This window comes from Dermacentor silvarum, chromosome 1 (genome assembly GCF_013339745.2).
Source record: "Dermacentor silvarum isolate Dsil-2018 chromosome 1, BIME_Dsil_1.4, whole genome shotgun sequence".
NCBI classification, from domain to species: Eukaryota; Metazoa; Arthropoda; class Arachnida; order Ixodida; family Ixodidae; genus Dermacentor; species Dermacentor silvarum.
In genome coordinates, this window is record NC_051154.1 from 303323922 (window position 1) to 303342767 (window position 18846).

Below are 18846 nucleotides of genomic sequence, written 5' to 3' on the forward strand. Positions count from 1 at the left end.
CCTTTTATCGTGCTTTGTGCTCTGCTTTACGTTGAAGCGTTCTTTCGCCTGAGTACTCGCGACAAATATCTCTCAAAAGCTACGTAACCGACGTAACCAAAGCGGACGCTTCCCTCATTTAGTCTGGATCATTTACGTTCGTGTCCCTGTTCTTGAGTTCACACGATAGCGCAACAAGTATGGAACCTCCACAACTAACCCAGTGCTCGTCAATGACAGTCTACTACAGCGCAGTCAAATTACCACAATGTGCCCTGAATGTGGCCCTCATGCGAGTCGCTTTTACTTTGGATTTATTTGATTTTGTGATTCAGTAGTCGTGCACTTAAATAGTTCTCAGAGGCTTCATCAGATGAGAAAGGCGATCCGCGGTTGAAACTTGTGGTTATATATATATATTGTGAAGAAAAAGACGCGCCTCCGTCCAGCGGCATCGCCAACGCTCGGCGCGCTCTGCGCGCGCTGTTGGTCGCTGGTGTCTTTTGGAGACGGTGCTCCACGCTGCCTCGTCGTTCCTGGAACTCGAAGCGTCCTTGAAGGACAGCGCCAATAAACCTCTTCTCAGTTGGTGGAGGTTGCTGGAATTCCCCCGCCGCTTGCACCCTGGAGCTTCGAACCCAAACGCTTCCGCCCATCATGACCGACAACACAGACCCGCCGGCACCTGCGCCCCAGCCCGTCATCTGCACACCGACCTCGGCAACGTGATCCGAAGGTCTTCAGCGGTACAGATGAAACGGACGTGGAGGACTAGTTTACGTCGTATGAACGGGTGAGCGCGCACAAGTTGGACGATGTCGCGAAGTTGACCAACGTCATATTTTATCTTACTGGCGTTGCCCAACTCTGGTTCCATAACCACGAAGTCGACATCCCGACATGGTCAACTTCCAAGACGTCTTTCACTCAAGTCTTTGGTCGACCTGCTGTCCGCAAACTACGCGCTGAACAGCGCTTGCGAGCCCGTGCACAGCAGACTGGTGAAAATTTCACTAGCTACATTGAAGAAGTCGTCGACCTTTGTAAACGTGTCAACGCCGCCATGGTCGAAGCTGACAAAGTTCAGCACATCCTCAAAGGCATCGATGACGGCGCATTCCAGATGCTTTTGGCCAGGAATCCGCGCACCGTTTCTGAAGTAGTCACGTTATGCCAGAGCTACGAAGAGTTGAGGAAGCAACGCGCCCTGACTCGGCAGCCTTTGTCGACCGCCGACTCGCTAGCGAGTCTGGTTGCCGTTTCCGACCACTGTCCACGGCTTCAGCAGATTCAAGACTTAGTGCGCGAGGAGGTTGCCCGTCAACTTTCCTTGGTCCCCTTCACTCGGGAGCCGTCCTGTCGTCTGCCTTCCACGCTCCGCACTGTCATTGCCGAAGAGATCGCTCAAGGTGTTCCCGTCACTCACCACCAGCCTCCTGTGGCCGCACCTCTTCCCTATACGCAGGCAGCGCAGCCTGTCGCCGCGCCTCTTACGTACGCGCAAGCAGTGCAGCCTGTTTCCGTGCCTCCTACCTATGCGCAGGTAGTGCGTAGGCGTCCACAGCCGCCTTTCTGGGTGCTGCAACATGTCTGCACCACCCGCCGCCCCTACTGTTTCTTAGGCCGGTCCGAGAGTCAGCAATCCATGGCGGACGCCAGACAATCGTCCCATCTGTTACGCCTGCTGCCCGCCAGGACAGGTCGCTCGCTATTGCCGCCGTCGCCTTCCAACTCCCGCCGACGCTGCCCGGCCGTTCCAGTATGGCAGTCAGCCCATGCGCCAATCAGCCCCGGGTTACGGTGGCTAGATGGGTAGGTGTGCCGACCGGCGCGTCGGGAGCGTAGTTCACCACTTCTCCGCGTCATGACGCAAAATTGGCGCTGCGGTCAGTAGAACGGTTCCGCAGCGCGCGTCGTCTGCTACAGGGGGCTGGCGGCGAGCCAAAAAATAAAGCCCGTATTTTAATACTTGTATGTCGTCTGTTCGTGTCAGTTTCAAAGGTGAAGAGCTCCGCGTCTCTCGTACTGTTTGCAAGTTCCTAAGCGATGTGGAATGTTCCAGGTCGGAAAAAGGACCAGCGAGATTAGCGGCGGCATTGCTCCACCAAAGAAGACCACCAAGGAGACTTGCTGCTTCGCTCCGAATTGCAAGTCGGGCTCTAAATTTGTGAGAAAGAGAGCGAAAATATTCCGCTGTCTGACAGCGGAAATGTTCGCCCCGGGCTGCTGAGTAGCTTGCTCAGTATCGGCGACGTTAATGAGCAAGCCGTACACCGAAAAGCGTCCGTCTATGAGCTCCTCGACATTGGGAATTTTCAAGCCGCACATGAAGTGCTCAGCGCCTGCGACATCGAGCACCGCTGCGCTGCTACAGGGAAAAGAAAAGTGACTCTAGGCTTATATTCTATATAGCAGGCTATGTAGCAAGGAAGTTCCTGCAAAGAACCAAGTGCTCCGATTGCTCAGGGACATTGCTGAATCCAACAGAATGAGTAGGTCAGGGCTGTTTCTCCCTTTTGAAGCACTAAAAAAAAATCTCGTAGCATCGCTCGAAGACGCCTTCAAGCTGTGCTTCAGTTTAAATGAGTTACGAAGGAACAGTATCGCCACCTTTACATTCTTTCTGCAGCTGAATCTTACGAATTTGATCGGCTGTGAGCGGCACAAGAAAGAGCTCTCAAACGATGTTGTGAAGTTGTATTCAATTACACGCCTTTACTCTCTTGTCAAGGGCAAGAACATGGCGCGTGAAAGCAGCAGGGAGAAGAGGAATCACCTGAAGCGGAGGCGTGTGCTGTGAATAATGTTATGATGTGGTGGACCAACGTTGCGACCTTGCTGGCGCTAGGCTATTTATGTTGGTGCGTCAAGTTATGAGAGCGTTTCTTGTATTTTAAATATATTCATGAATCTAGCCCAAGACATATTGCTTTATTTTATTGCAACCAAACAGTGAACCATATGCACTTACCAACACAATTCGTCTAGTAACAATTTAAATACCGCAACTGAGGCAGCAATAAACACAATAGCTGGATTTCTCGAAATTGAAACTTTAGAACTCACTAAATACTACGTAAACACGTTTCCATATACCGTATAAAACCACTGCAGTTTTGTTTTATGCATGGAAAAAAATGCATCTACGTATTTAATGCAATGGGCTGGAGCGCCGCATTTGTACCAATAAATATACGTGACCAATCACCAAGCTAGAAAATTTACTTCAGCATATCGTGTCTTCTGAGTAGACGACAGTAACAAATTCCCCATTCTGGCTTTGCTTACTCTGCTCGAAACGCCATTGTATAAAGCGTACTTCAAAGCTAGAGCAGAGGCAGCGATACTATTAAACACGCTGCTCGTCTACACAGCGCAGCCGACGTTGCGCGCAGCTCAGCCGTTCTACTGTCCGCAGCGCCACTTCTGCGTCATGATGTGGAGAAGTGGTGAACTACGCTCGGTCGGCACACCTACCCATCTAGCCACCGTACCCGGGTCCCTCCCACGGTACGTTTCTTCTGACCTCCCTGAATTTCCGTCGCGCCGATCCCCCATCTCCTCGTCGACGATCGCTCTCCCCAATGCGTCGCCGACCCGCACCCTCCGACCAGGAAAACTAAGCGCCGCCGTTCGCGAGGCAAGAACTGCGCCATCTTAGAACTGCCCAAGTCCTCGCTCTTCTCCTGCTTACAAGGTCGCAATATCTGTCGAAGGTATTTCTACTTTTGCGCTTGTGGACACCGGTGCCGCCGTTTCTGTTATAGCCGCCAAACTCTGCCGTTCGCTGCGCAAGGTGACCACGCCACTGTCTGGACTGTCGCTTCACACGGCAAGCGCGCAGCACGTGACACCTCTCGCAGCCTGTACTGCCCGTGTGCTTTTACAAGGCGTTTTGTACATTGTCGAGTTTATTGTTCTTCCTGCCTGCTCACATGACGTCATCCTTGGGTAGGACTTCTTGTCCCGTCATAATGCCGTGATCGACTGCGCACGAGCTGAAGTTGAATTTTTGCCGCTGTGTGACGCACCTTCCCACGATGCTCTTGATCAGCCGCCTAACTGGTCGTGCGTGAGGACACCGACATTCCGCCTGCACCTTTGCCCTTGTCCCAGTCGTCTGCGATGCCGTCACCGATGCTACAGTCTTCTTTACACCATCTGACATCTTTATGAGCCACAAAGCCGTTCCACTGCCTTTTGCAACGCTTGACATCGCCGCTGGCATCAGCAATATTTTTGTGCACAATCCACTTTCTGCCTTGGTTACGTTGCTTGTCGGCGAATGTCCCGGCCACGTGGAACAGCTTGACTCTTCGTTCTTTGTTACCGTGCCAGACGAATCTTTCCATCTTGACTCGAACGAACTCCTTGCCCTTTCAACGCTTGAGGAGTCGTCGAGTGACATGTTTTCCAGTTCCATCGCCATGACACTAACCCCTGCCGAACACTCCGAGCTTCTTCAGCTTCTACACCACTTCAGAAATTCTTTCTATGTTTCTCAACCGCAATTGGGCCGAACGTCGGAAGTGCAGCACTACATTGACACCGGCTTGCACCAGCTGTTGCGTCAACGACCATACCGCGCCTCCGCCGACGAGCATCGCGTCAACAACGACCAAGTTGACGATATGCTACGCCGTGGCGTTATCCAATCATCCCACAGTCCCTGGGCATCTCCTGTCGTTCTCGTGCGCAAGAAGGACGGGTCTATTCGCTTTTGCGTTGACTACCATCGATTAAATAAGGTCACGCACAGGGATGTCTATCCTTTGCCGCGCATCGACGACGCCCTTGACAGCCTTCAGGGCGCGGAATTCTTTTCGTCCCTAGACTTGCGTTCTGGCTACTGGCAGGTTCCAATGGCTGAAGCCGATCGCCAGAAAACGGCATTTATTACAGCTGACGGCCTATACGAGTTCAACATGATGCCCTTTGGACCTTTCAACGCGCCTGCAACGTTTGAACGACTCATGGACAATACTCTGCGTGGCCTCAAGTGGCCTATGTGCCTTTGTTACCTAGACGATGTCGTGGTTTTCTCGCCTGACTTTCCGACCCACCTACTTCGCCTTAGACAAGTTTTGACGTGTCTCACCAACGCTGGCCTGCAACTGAACCTCAAGAAGTGCCGCTTCGCCGCGCGGGAGCTGACCATCTTAGGACACACCGTGTCCAAGCATGGCGTTCTACTGGACCCTGCTAAACTTCGTCCAGTCGCTCAGTTCCCGAAGCCTACTAACGTGAAATAACTACGCAGTTTTGTGGGCCTGTTCTCATATTTCCGGCGCTTTGTCCGCAATTTCGCATCGATCATGTCGCCCTTGACCCAGCTCCTACGCGGTGGCGCGGACCTCTCCTCCTGGTCCCCTGCATGCGACGCCGCGTTTGCTACACTGCGTCGTCTTCTTGCCTCTCCACCTATATTTCGCCATTTCGACCTGACTGCTGCTACTGAGGTACATACAGACGCCAGCGGGGTTGGTCTTGGTGCCGTCCTAGCACAACGCAAGCCCGGCTACTCCGAATACGTGGTCGCCTATGCGAGTCGTACGCTGACAAAAGTGGAGGCCAATTACAGCGTGACTGAAAAGGAGTGCTTGGCTCTAGTATAGGCGCTTGGTAAGATCCGCCCATACTTATACGGCCGCCCATTTAATCTAGTAACAAATCACCATGCCCTTTGTTGGGTCGCCACGTTGAAAGATCCATCTGGCCGCTTAGCACGCTGGGCACTCCGAATCCATGAGTACAATATTCGCGTCGTCTACCGGTGCGGACGCAAGCACACTGACGCAGACGCCCTGTCCCGTTCACCTCTACATCCAGACTCGGCCTGCGGAACCACTTGCGCTCACCCCCTGTCATCTCTTGACCTAGACTCCATTGGCACCGAACAACGCCATGACCCGTGGATCGCTTCTCTTTTCGCCTATCTTTCTGGGTAATCGACCACCCCTGTATCCCGATCCCTCCGACGCCAAGCTGTTCATTTCGCCATTCGTGATAAGCTGCTCCACCGACGCAACTACGCTCCCGAAGGCCGTAGATGGCTACTAGTCATTCCCCGCAGCTTGAGGTTCCAAATCTGTGCCTCTTTTCACGACGATCCGCAATTTGGCCACGCCGGAGTATTTAAGACTTACGAACGTATCAGCCACCGCTACTACTGGCGTGGAATGTACACTTTTGTAGAAAGTTTGTTCAGTGCTGCCCTGACTGTCAACGTCGCAAATTACCACCTTTACGTGTTTCTGGTGCCTTGCAGCCGCTTCCGTGCCCTGCCAAACCCTTCGATCGCGTAGGCATTGACCTCTACGGCCCGCTTCCCATGACACCGGATGGCAATCGGTGGATTATAGTTGCGGTGGACCATTTGACACGCTACGCCGAAACTGCGGCTCTACCGAATGCTACAGCGCGAGATATAGCCTCTTTCGTCCTGCATCGCTTCATCCTTCGACATGGCGCACCTCGAGAACTCCTCAGTGATAGAGGTCGCGCCTTCCTCTCCGAGGTCGTCGAAGCTCTGCTTTCGGAATACTTGGAATGCCAGCAAACTTGGAAGTAGAAAAAATCGAGAAGAAGACATAGACAAAGTGACAGGAAGGTGGCTGGACTAACAACTGAACTTCATACATGAAAACGACGTCCCCCAAGTCCGCACTGAACATGCGCAAGGCACAATATAACATAAAAAACGGTCATCATCTAATCTATACACGTCTACACTGATCAAGAAATAAAATCTCTTTCTTGGTAAGGAACACAGATGGCGCGCTTACACACTTCTCGGGCCCTAGTTTATAGATTTGATAGGCTTCAATCAGCTCTCTTTCCTGCTGAGTCTTAGCCTTCCCCAAGATTGATACTTCACTGAAGATGGGATTACAACCGCACTCCTTACAATGTAGCGGAAGATTACCTCCTGTGCCTGTAGGTATCAGATTCGCATTTTTCACAGTGAAAACGCACAAGCCTGACTGCCCTATGCGAACCATAGTGACAGAAGAAGGCTCGTGGCAGAAACCTGTTGGAAGGTTCTTGCAACGTTCCTTGAATACACTTGCTACTGAGGACCCTTTCGGCATTGACAGTTCAAACGTAGTGATCGACGCCTTGAAATCGGGAGTGCTAACAGCGAACACGGCCTTTTCTGTGGACATTGAAGAACTCTATTATTCTATTCCACATGAGGAACTTTTTGTGGCAGTGCGGGAAGCTATTGAATGCCAAGGGGAGACTTTTTTTCAAGGTAGTTTCGGCCTCTCGACTGAGAGTTTTATGGAACTTTTATCTTTTTACTTGTCAGCAACTCATGTTAAATTCGATGGCAATGTGTTTTTACAGAAGAATGGCACATGTATTGGGTCAAGTGTTGCACCGGTACTGTGCGGTATTTTCTTAGCGAAATTTGACAAGTCTCTTTCTGACGCCATTACCGATTACCGTGTTGCTCGTATTTTTAGATATGTGGATGATTTCCTTGTTCTCTTAAATATCGGACGAAGTGATTGTCTCACTGACACCATTTGCAGCATCCTATCAGTTTTTGAGCATTGCTCTCGACATCTTAGCTTCACCCACGAAGCACCACAAGAAAATTCCATCAGGTTTTTAGATTTGACTCTAACCTTTCATACTCAAGGTCACATTTGCTGGGCTTATAGTCCTAGAACTAAAAAGACGTTGCTACCGTATCAATCCGCTCACTCGAAACTGATCAAGCGTGGCATAGCCTTTTTGTGCTTGTCGAATGCGGTGGAAAAGAGTTGTACGCATTTAATGCAACACAGTGCCTCCCAGCAAGAGAGGAGACTGTTAGTGGCAGGCTATCCAAGGACTTTGATCACTGCAGTGGCTGAATCTATGCACAAGCGTTTGAAAATGAAAAACAGAGGGGATCACGAAGTACGAGACAAAATAAAAAATAACTTGGTGGTTATGCCGTATATACATGGCATTTCACACAGATTGAAAAAGGTTGCGGCAAGAAACGACGTCAGATTGGTTTGTTCCGCGCCTTGTAAGCTTTCAAAACTGTGCATGAAGGTCTCGCAGCACAGTTCGCGAAAGAGTACGTGCAATACCAAGCATGTCGCGAAGCACCGCACGTGCGACACATGTGTAGTGTACAGTATTCCCTTGAAATGTGGTAGAGATTACATAGGACAAACCGGTCGCTGTGTTAATGATCGGATGCGTGAGCATGCGAATCTGATACCTACAGGCACAGGAGGTAATCTTCCGCTACATTGTAAGGAGTGCGGTTGTAATCCCATCTTCAGTGAAGTATCAATCTTGGGGAAGGCTAAGACTCAGCAGGAAAGAGAGCTGATTGAAGCCTATCAAATCTATCAACTAGGGCCCGAGAAGTGTGTAAGCGCGCCATCTGTGTTCCTTACCAAGAAAGAGATTTTATTTCTTGATCAGTGTAGACGTGTATAGATTAGATGATGACCGTTTTTTATGTTATACTGTGCCTTGCGCATGTTCAGTGCGGACTTGGGGGACGTCGTTTTCATGTATGAAGTTCATTTGTTAGTCCAGCCACCTTCCTGTCACTTTGTCTATGTCTTCTTCTCGATTTTTTCTACTTCCAAGTTTGCTGGCATTCCAAGTATAACCATGTACCAACTAGCCCAACAAGCCACTCTCATGAATGCTTTCGGAATGCCACATTATTCATCGGACGAGCACGGCTTATCATCCGCAAACTAACGGGCTCACGGAACGGTTTAACCGCACTCTCGGCGATATGCTCGTGATGTACGTGGCATCTGATCATGGGAATTGGGACCACGTACTTCCTTTTGTCACGTTCGCATACAACACCGCGACACAAGCTACTACGGGATTTTCACCTTTCTTCCTCCTACATGGACGGGAACCATTGCATACCATCGACATTCTCCTTCCGAATACCGTCCTGACGCTTCCGAGTGCCCACCTGTTTACGAAGCTGCCCGACAAGCCGAAGAGTGCCGCCAGCTCGCGCGCACCTTTACGCCACAAGAGCAACAGCGCCAGAAGGAAGGCCGCGCCGACTCGCTGCCCAGTCCCACGTATGCTCCAGGGTCTCTTGTATGGCTGGCTGTTCCTTGCCAAACTCCAGGCTTTTCCTCAAAACTCGTTCCAAAGTACGAAGGGCCATACCGCGTCTTGGAGCGAACGTCCCCGGTGAATTTTCTCATCGAGCCACTTTCTCCCTGACTACATGCGCCGGCGTGGACGTGACCTCGTCCATGTGGCGCGTCTCAAGCTCTACCATGACCCTCTGCCCACAACATTTTAGGTCGCCAGGATGGCTCTTTTTCTGTGGGGGCGATTGTGAAAAAGACGCGCCTCCGTCCAGCGGCATCGCCAACGCTCGGCCCGCTCTGCGCACGCTGTTGGTCGCTGGGGTCTTTTGGAGACGGTGCTCCACGCTGCCTCGCCGTTCTTGGAACTCGAAGCGTCCTTGAAGGACAGCGCCAATAAACCTCTTCTCAATATATATATATATATATATATATATATATATACGAACGAGAAGAAAGGGAACCGACGGGCCCGATTTTGATTAGTCATATTATAAGAAGCCAGCAAACAATGACACCAAGGACAACATAGGGGAAATTACTTGTACTTACTAATTGGATTAAAGAAAATGATAAATTAACAGACATTAAAGTGGTTGAAAAAAACCACTGTCCGCAGGTGGGGAACTAACCCACGTCTTCGCATTACGCGTGCGATGCTCTCACCATTGAGCTACCGCGGAGCCGTTTTCCCATCGACTTTCTGGGGTATTTATGTTGTTACAACTAGAACTCACCCTGGGAGTGTTAGCCAGCGCCACCACTCACAAACCTAGGGGCGGATGTGGAACATCCTTTCTGCCACAGGCGCCACGAGCACGTGATCTTTTGGGGTGATGGCAACTGGTCTATATATATATATATATATATATATATATATATATATATATATATATATACAAAAGAGAGAGCGAGCGAGATCGTCTAGTATTGTTACACCTTCTTATGACGCATTAAAGTCGCCTCCTTGACGAATTGAAGGAAGAGTGGGCCGCAAGGCGGGGCCGAAGTCCCAAAGGTTTACGTTCGCAAGTGCTCTTTGGTTGGTCACCTTGGCATGGTGGCTGGTCGCGTTGGCATATAATTAGCACCGGCTGGCCACCTTTGCTAATTATATGTATGGTATCAAGATTGGCCGACATTTTTATCTCACGAAGGAATTCAAACGTAAGAGGTTTTTGTGAACACGGGCCCAAGTATTTAAACATTCCAAACATATTCCGTAGAGGCGCAACTGCAGTTGCCGCGTTGACTCAGTACAAGAACACTTCCTCATCACACGTGATAATGCAAAGCGCTTAATGCCAAATTTGAAGGGGCGGAAAATATAAAAGTACATACACGTAATTTTGTCACTTTAGATATGCGTTGGTCCATCAAGTCTTCACGTATAGCCCAGCGGTAATGATGCTCCAGCTGAACGAGCTCTGGGGAACTTGTCCTCACAGAGAGTGAACTAGTAGCGCTCGAACAGTGCATCAATATTTTCACGAGTCTGATCATGATCAGACTCGTGACGTTTTTCAAAGTGTTGCTTTTTAGGAAGAAAATGGTACATTTCATATTGTCCGAGCTTTGCACTGTTATTGTGTAAAGAAAAGGAGAGAACGCGCGGTAAACCCACGGTTTGATTATAATTGCCGGGTGGGTGATTACAGCCCTTGTGCTTGGTACAAGAGAAACAGATTCCTGGCTACGCATTATTTCCGCACGACCAAACTATAATTGCCATCTTTCTGATATTCACTACTGATGAACGTTTGTCTCCTTTCTTTCCTGCATCCAGTGCATCCGGGCAGAATATATATAAAAAAAAAGAAAAATTAATTTCCGTTAATGTTTAATGTGTCAAAAAAAAAAAAGAAGTCGACAGTGCAACTAAAATTAAAATCGCAAACGCACGGCAACCTGTTTTCAGTTGAGCACCAACGGTTCGGCACGCAGCAGCTGTTAGTTTTCTCGGTTCCCTTCGTTGACCTCAAAGCAATACCTTTCTTTCTTTATTCTTTCCCCTGGCGGCTATATTGTTTCGCTGCGCCCAGAAATGGCACTCGATAAAAACACCTCCGGCGGAAACAACGACGCCATCAAACAGTCATAAACTCTCGCGGAAACATTTGCCCACCCCCACCTCGCCTTACTCCGCATTTACTGCTTTTCTCGACCACGTTGCGCACAGCAACTTACCGACGTTTTTTTTTCTTTTTTCTCTCTATCTGCTCACGTTTCGTTCTCGGCACCGTCACTTCGGTTAGTCCACCAAAATAGGCAAACGAAGCGACCGTCGCCCTTGTTGCGCGCGAATGTAAATATCTCCTTGCTCCCCCCCCCCCTTTTTTTTTTACCTTTTAGAGCGAGAAACAAGTCTAAGCTTGGTCGCCCCTCTTAATTAGCTAAGCTCTGCTCAAAGTGGCGGCCATGATATTCCTTCTTGAGTTCATTTTCCTTCATTTCATTTATTCTTCTCTCCCGCGATTATGGTAAATAGAAGGCCGACCGTGTATGACCGCCCGACATAATATAGGCTTGCGCGTGAGAGAGAGATAGCGCAGAAAGAACACCAACAGTAGGCTAAAAAGGAAACAGAGAGCGCGTGAGGGGGGGTAGGGGGGGAGCGAACCATAAAATGACAGCGCGCAGGCCAGGCTCTCCTCGGCGAGATTAATTTCCTACTCTTTCACCGTGCCGGTCTTCTCTATCCTTGTTCTTCCCCTTTAATTTTCTTTACTTTTTTTTTCACCACTCGCTTGTTCTATCGCTTTCACGTGGTTCGGTCAGAGGGAACTTCTGGGAATACGTTCTTTGCTCGCGCCCGCACGCTTTCGTCATAAATACTCTCTCGTTCTCGTCCTCTCCGCTGATTGAAGGAAAGGGAGCGAAATGTCTTGTTTCGCTCTTTCTTTTTCGCATGCCGACGGTCTCTATTTAAGAGACGTCTTTTACGCCGCGTGGCCGCAGATATGAAGTCCCGAATGTGGCCGTCGTAGCTCGTTCCGCTCTACGCTTTTGCTCCATCGGCGTATCTTTCTTCCTTCTCCTTTCCACTTATTCGTTTTGTCTCATACAAAATGTAGCCACCCGGGTCCCCTTCCCCACCTCCCCCAAACCCTCACCTTTCTTTCACCCGAATTCTTCAGCATTATCTCGGGGTTTTAAGCCGCTCATGCGCTTTACCTTGCTCCTTCCAGCTCAAGAGTTTTCCCTTGCATTTCCCGGGGCAAGTCGTCTTTTCGTAGTCACGTGAGATCCTCGAGTCCCCCTGTTTTTCTGTGCTTTTTCTTCTTTCCTGTTTTTTTTTTCATTTTTCAGAAACCTACGCTCACTGCTCTGTGGTTCCTGGGCTTACGTTTGTGGCACTTTGTACTTTCGCGACATTTTCTTCTGTGTTCGATCGAACGCCACTTGTGACTAATTTTTTTTGCAGTTGAGGGCTGTTTCGAAGAAAACTGATGGAATCGCCGGCATCTGTAACCCCCCCCCCCCCCTCTGCAATTCGAATGTGAATGTGTGCGTGCGCACGTGTGCGTCCGTGTGCGTGCGTGTGGCTGTGTGGGTTTCTATGCTTGTCTGAGTGCACGCCAAGTCTGTGGATGTGTGTGCAAGCTGCAAGCTATATAGTTCAGAGTGGAAGCGGGTGTGCTGACTGTAACGAATTATGTGGGCAACAACGCACTAGCTGAGTGGGGGCCCTTGGGCTAAAATGGCGCTTGCTTCGGGAGCCGACGCAGTGAAATTGACTTTCAGCCGAAATTATCAAAATGGCGATTGCTCATTTCGGCGAAAATGAAAGTTCCGGCTCAGCCGCGGGGCTTTGTCAGCGGTTTAGTTTTAAACGGCAGAAGTTATGTTCTGCTGGGAGTGCGATAGTTTGGTGTTTTTGTGTGTCTTTATGTGCACGTCGGTATTTTTACCAAGTGACCTTCGGTTCCAGTTTCCTGGTGAAAGGTGTGTGAGAGAGAGAGAAAATGATTTAATGAAAGGCAGCGAGGTTAACCAGGACTGAGCCTGGTTGGCTACCCTACACTGGGGGAAGGAAAAAGGGGAGATAGAGATTAAGAGAACAATAGAACGTCCACTGTTCATATCGCCGACCTAGCAACAGATCTCTGTTCTATCACTGATGATCAATCAGTTCGGGTCATAGACGGTCACTCAGTCCTGTAGTTTTTAAAAATCGCAGCAGCGCTTTTGGGGCCTTTTGAAGCTGTGATATTCGAGGCCATGGTCCCAAGATCTTGCTCAAGGTGAACGGTCTTCTATCTAGCCTATTGATAACGTTGCAGAGGTCATGTCTTTCGTTTTGAAAAGATGGGCAGTAGCATAGTAGGTGTTCTATAGTCTCATCGACACCGCAGGCATTACACTCGGCGCTATCAGCCATTCCAATCAAACACGTGTAAGCATTGGTGAATGCAACACCCAAGCGTAAGCGGCACAGCATTGTTTCCTCATTTCGCAAAAATCCAGGCAACAGCCGCAGCTGCATAGATGGGTCGAGAGAATGCAACCAATGTTGGGCGAATTCAGTTGTATGCCACTTCTCTAATGTCATAGTTTGCGCTAGCTTGCTTAGGTGTTGGGCTGCGTCAGTCCTCGATAAAGGTACAGAAACAAGATTTGCTCCTTCGTGTGCTTTCCTAGCAGCTTCGTCGGCGATGTCGTTGCCGGTGATACCGCAATGACTCGGCAGCCACTGAAACACGACGTTCACGTTTTCAAATTCATGGCCGGTGAAAGGTGTGGCAGCGCAAGTGACCCGCCGTGCAGCTTGGATCTATCGTATTTGTGTATAAATAAATAAATAAATACATAAATAAATAAATAATTAAAAATAAATAAATAAATAAAAAGCTGCCCGAGAGTGCATCCCCTAAGTACATAATCTTCCCCATAGATTCCTCTAAGTGATACGTATTTACAAAAGTTTTTCAGTTACAAAGTAGTAGCTATATATGTGGATCGAATTTTCTCGGCCATCGGCTCTTCCAGCCCTTAAAATAGTTCCACAGAGCTCCATTAGGCGGAACATCTTAATCTCTGTTCCGAATAGGTTCCACTAATTAAATGAAACCTATATTTGCAATCATAGATTATCAAAAAAGAACATTTAAGTAAGAATAGGAACAGTCATGAAAGCATTGGGTAATAAAGGAGTGCAAGAAGCATACGTGCATATTTTAGCAAGTACCTATACAGATGCCACCATTACCTTAATTATCTGGGCAGGCCATGTAATGCGTAGGGTGGATAACCGGTGGACCGTTAGAGTTACAGAATGGACACCAAGAGAAGGGAAGCGCATTCGAGGACGGCAGAAAACTAGGTGGGGTGATGAAGTTAAGAAATTCGCAGGAACAAATTGGAATCAACTAGCGCAAGACAGGGATAATTGGAGATCACAGGGAGAGGCCTTCGCCCTGCAGTGGAAATAAATATAGGCTGATAATGATGATGATGATGATACTGATGAAACACCGGGGCCGCGAGTTTCAGCTTCGCTGCATGGTGAACCATCTGTACGGAGTGCTTGAGTGGTGATTTATTTTTATCATAGACTCATTTGGCCAGTGAACAAACAGAAGCGGCGTCTGTGCAGATTGACAGAGTGAATTAGGGAAAAAAAACAAATCACACTGGGATTGCTTGGTGCGAGAACTGAAACATAAAAGTGCTCATGTATGGCCATGCCACCGTGAAACACCTTAGGGCCAATTGTGAGCATACTTGCATCGGCCACCTCCCAACGCATTATAAGTCTACTATTTCCACAAATAATTTGTCTACGTTGGGCCACTTGCGTGAGGCCTATCGCTTAGCTCAGCCAGCGATCACTCTGTTTGGTAAACCAACTAGTTGGATGCTTCAGCATCGGCTCTTTGCATCGAAAATTAGTAATATCCAGCGGGCACTGCATAAAAAAAATGCGATGGTTGTTTGTGAAATTAAAACTTCCCCAAAATGGGTGGGTACATCCGAGAGCATGGACTGAACAAGACCGTGAACAGTAAAATTGATTGTCATCTCCTTGCAGCTTGTACAGGATGCTGGTATCACCTACCAAAACACTTTTTTTTCGGGTGCAAAAAAGTCTGTCTAACTAACGAAATAGTCACGCACTGTATCTACGAATAGCAGTTTGAACGCTTCTAAATAGTAGAACGACACTCACGCTCTTACGATCGTCTCGTATGAGTGAGTGAGTGAGTGAGTGAGTGAGTGAGTGAGTGAGTGAGTGAGTGAGTGAGTGAGTGAGTGAGTGAGTGAGTGAGTGAGTGAGTGAGTGAAATAACTTTATTTCGGTCCAGAGAAGACGCAGGGGCGACCTCACGCCACCGGGTTAGTCTCACGTAGGGACCACCAAGGCGTATGCTTCTTGAACTAATCACTGCTGATAAATCACAGCCTAGGGCGAGCTACATAGCAAACGTTGCAATGAGGGCGCATTCGTGAAGTGAATGTTTATACCTAAACGACTAATCTCCGAGGCCTCTTGTATAAAGCTGGATAATCCATCCTTCTGACCGGCAGCAGAAACTGCGGCCAGGTCGAGTTAAACTACTTCAGCCCGTATCACAGAATCGTTTAGTGTAGAAGACGTCATGTGATTCTAAGTATAGACAGTGCTACAGCGAAAACAACCGCCAGAAACTGCAGCCGCACGTATCCCCGGCTTACAACGTGAAACTTTCCTTCAGGCCCGCATGGCGGCAAAATCAGGCAGCTCAAAGAGGGCGCCACTGCGTACTCCATATGACGGTGGACACGATAAAGCTGTCTATAGGGCCGGTATACAGTAAGAATTCCTTTCGCTTGATTCTATTTATTTTTTATCATCAACCATTTACTACCGGCTGGTCGTGTTGATAACGTAGGCGGAGGGAGGCTCGGATCACTGTTGAAGCGTGAAAAGGGCCTGTTGAGATTCGTTACATTATTTCAGCCTAGGCATCGGTTCGGCATGCTGTGAATGAACACGGCTACTGTACGGGGGACTAGCTAATTAAAATGAAAATAGGGGCTGATGGATAAGGAAATGACAGAGAAGCATAAACGGATAGCACAGTCGCTGCGACAAAATGGGACTGTTAGATAAAGTCAGCACTCATTGTGATTTTTAACGGTGAAGCTGTTTAAACTGGGCGTTCGCCGTCAGCTGTAACGCCGTAATGTGGGCCGATCCTGGTCGTAGTGCAGAAAGGGTCCAAGCGCAATGGCACATACCCATGTGAACTAGCGAAGCTGTTTAACCTGGGCGTTTGCCGTCAGGTGCAACGCCGAAATGTGGGCCGATCCTGGTGGTAGTCCAGAAAGGGTCCAAGCACAACGGCACATACCCCTGTGAATTGGCGAAGCTGTTTAAGCTCGAAGATGGTCCGACGAGTGTACGCCGCAAAACCTCCGCCTGGCGATGATGTCACCATGCGTCGCCTAGCAACGCTTCGCCCCAGCTGCGCCGACCGCGCCGAGCCTCGACACATCTCCGTGAGCCGTGACGTCTTCGCGCGTGCCGCATCGCCTCGCCTTAGCTTTGCCGAGCCATGACGTCGCCGCGCCATGCGGAGTGGTTGCCGCGGCTGCGCAGAGGCGGAGCTAAGCCGTGACGTCACTGCGCCGACTGCGCTGCGTCGCCGTCGCGGCGACACAAAATCCCCGCCGTCTCTACGCCGAGCACATCGCTGCGAAGGTGCAGCGGCCGAAGACGAGCGTCACTACCGAAGAGGAAGCGCGGCGCGACAGCCACCGCGCCGCTATACTTGAGAGCGAGTGAGACGACTTCGGCCCGATCTAGGGTATCGCGCCGCCGAAGCGGCGACGAAACGTCTGCGAAACGTCGGCGATTCGCAGAAGGTCCGGAGCTACGAGCCCGCGAAACCAAGCAAAAGCGTTCGAGCGTCCAGATACTTTAATGACCGAGTGTTCGTTGCTCCTTGGGCTGTCGATGATTTCAGGGTGATCTTGCGCAAAAATTGGGAGGACGCTTAAGCTTCGCTTTTAACAGTGGAACGCGACAGCATTTAAAGATCCCTGACTGCTTCTCACGCTTCCCGACAACTGCAGCTTAAGAAACCGTAATGGTTACCGGGAAACACTGGCGGCGAACGCTATGCACGAAGACGAGCTTTCTGGTAGAAACGCGGCCTCTTGTGTAGGGCGATCCCGGAGATACTGCACTGCTGCGCCAAAAAAAAAAATTGAATAATTTTCAGGTTTCTGTTTTTGTGTCGTACTTTTAATATTTCAGTCTGAGAAGATTTAACATAAAAGGCATGTGCTGTGGGTGTTTTGTTTCAGGACATCGGTTTGTGGATTGTCATTCTCAAAATTCCGAGGAATGGCTTTGCCAAGAATGCAAGACAAGGTTTAAGCAACATTAATGATAGAATGGTGTGGCATACCTAAATACATTTGGAGGGCCTGCATGGTTGAGGCTGATTTTCTCAGCCGCGGGCGCCAAAGCCGACACCGACGACGGATTTTCTGCGACACGTGGCCCTTAAAGCTATCGCGTTAAAACGTGGCCGAGTCTCGAAGCATAACCTCGCAAAAATTCGGCCGGAGTCGAACCGAAATAAAGCTAGGTGGGGTCGCAAGCTTCGCTGTTTGCCCAGTCTTCGCACCACTAGTGTGAAGCTGCCCCGAAATTTTTTCTTCCTTTTTCATGTTGTGTACTGCCTAGTCACGACATTCCTCAACTTAAACGTTGAATTCAACATACGTTGCCGCGAAAAAGCGCTCTTTTATATTATGATAACAAAAAAAAAACCCTACCCGCGAACCTATAGTCTCGCGAAACTCCCAAAAATAGGGCATTCGCATACACACGTTGCCTCCAATAACGCTTGTCAATGAACATTTACGGCAGACATTGCAAAACGTCTTCCAAATGAGATTGAACATATCCTTAACACTGTGCCTTTCACGCTCAGTAACATCGTATGCACCGACAGTCCAACACGTGCTTTTTGACTATACTTATACTATAACCGCTATTTTCATTACTATTCTTATGCAGGGTCACAGCAGCTGCAATACACGCTAGAGCGCTTCGCTACAACGCCGCTGGTCGGTTCTCGTCTCGCTGCTGGTAACAGGCCGCCAAATAAAGGCTGGAGCGGCGATGCCTGTCCTCGTTACGACAGAAAGACGTAAGCAAACGCGCGAAACTTGGGGTCTACGCACGGGCATGGAAACGCCACCGTCGTTGTCAATTGGCGGCAAATGAAGCACCGGACGAAGTATAGGATGAAGGAGACGCACCAACCCCTCCCCCCCCCCCCCCCGCTCGCTGGGTCGAGCAGCACAAAAGAGAAAGGAAGGCCGCGTAGACCCACAGCTAGTTAGGGAGCCAGTCACCTGAATCCAGGGCTGGCGCCGGCATTCATTCATCGAGCGCGGCGCGAGAGGAGTGTGTCTGTGTGCACGGTGACGAGCATCAGCGCCGCTCGTTGTCGCTCGTATAGCGTCTCCCGCTACCATCGCTGCGTGTCCGCCGAAGAGAACGGCACACACACACACGTGGCCCACATCTAGCTATACAGCGCTCCTTTGTGGCGACGCGGCTCTTTTCTTTGGCGAATCGACGCGAACAAATGTCCTTTTGCCGGTCCCCTCACCCCTTCGGGCCGCTCCTTTGCTCGCAACGAGGAAAACCCACACAGCTTTGCCTGAGCACTGGCGGTGAACAATGGGGACGTCCGCTGCAGATGCCGGCAGTAGAAATATCGCCCCCGCAATCGGACGACCCACGCCAAAGCGGCAGCGCGCGGACGCCGCTTCATTCCCGCGA